The sequence below is a fragment of the Geotrypetes seraphini genome, chromosome 3 (assembly GCF_902459505.1).
Source record: "Geotrypetes seraphini chromosome 3, aGeoSer1.1, whole genome shotgun sequence".
In the NCBI taxonomy this organism is placed as follows: domain Eukaryota; kingdom Metazoa; phylum Chordata; class Amphibia; order Gymnophiona; family Dermophiidae; genus Geotrypetes; species Geotrypetes seraphini.
This window is the reverse complement of record NC_047086.1, coordinates 36,554,886-36,555,953: the sequence shown is the minus strand read 5'-3', so window position 1 is coordinate 36,555,953 and position 1,068 is coordinate 36,554,886.

Genomic DNA, 1,068 nt, shown 5'->3' with positions numbered 1-1,068 from the left:
TAACGGCATGATGACTTCAGGTCTCCTGCTGACAAAACCTCTACGGATACAACCCATCATTTGTCTTGCCTTGGAGGAAGCCTTCTCCACCTGATTGGCAGCTTTCAAGTCGTCACTAATGATCACCCCTAGATCACGCTCTGCCGTGGTCGCAGCTAAGGTCTCACCATTTAGTGCATAAGTTCTGTGTGGATTTCTCTTGCCCAGGTGCATTACCTTGCATTTTTTAGCATTGAAGCCCAGCTGCCAAGTCGTTGACCATCGTTCCAGCAGCAGTAGGTCCTGTGTCATATTATCCGGTAACAAGTTTTTGCCTACTATGTTGCAAATTTTGGCGGCGTCGGCGAACAGTGATACCTTTCCACTAAGTCCATGCGTCATATCACTTATGAATAAGTTGAATAGAATCGGGCCCAAGACCGAGCCCTGCGGCACTCCACTGAGCACGTCCGACGCTTCTGATGGGGTACCGTTCACCACCACCCTCTGTAGTCTACCACTTAGCCAGTCTCCAACCCATGTAGTTAGAGTGTCCCCCAATCCTGTCGATTTCAGCTTGTTCAATAACCTTCGGTGTGGGACGCTATCAAATGCTTTGCTGAAGTCCAAATATACCACGTCCAGTGACTCTCCGGCATCCAGTTGTCTAGTAACCCAGTCAAAAAAGCTAATGAGATTGGACTGGCAGGATCTACCCTGGGTGAACCCGTGTTGGTGGGGATCACGTAGGTTTCCTTCATCCAGGATTATGTCAAGATTCTGTTTGATCAGAGTTTCCATGAGCTTACACACTATAGACGTGAGACTCACTGGCCTGTAGTTTGCTGTCTCTGTTTTGCAGCCTTTTTTGTGGAGTGGGATTACGTTGGCGGTTTTCCAGTCCAAGGGGACTTTTCCTGTGCGTAAGGAAAGGTTGAAAAGCACAGATAGTGGTTCCGCCAGGACTTCACTTAACTCCCTGAGCACCCTGGGGTGTAGGTTGTCCGGCCCCATGGCTTTGTTTACTCTGAGTCTCGATAATTCGTTGTAGACGCTACTGGGCGTGAATTCGAAGTCTTGAAACGGGTC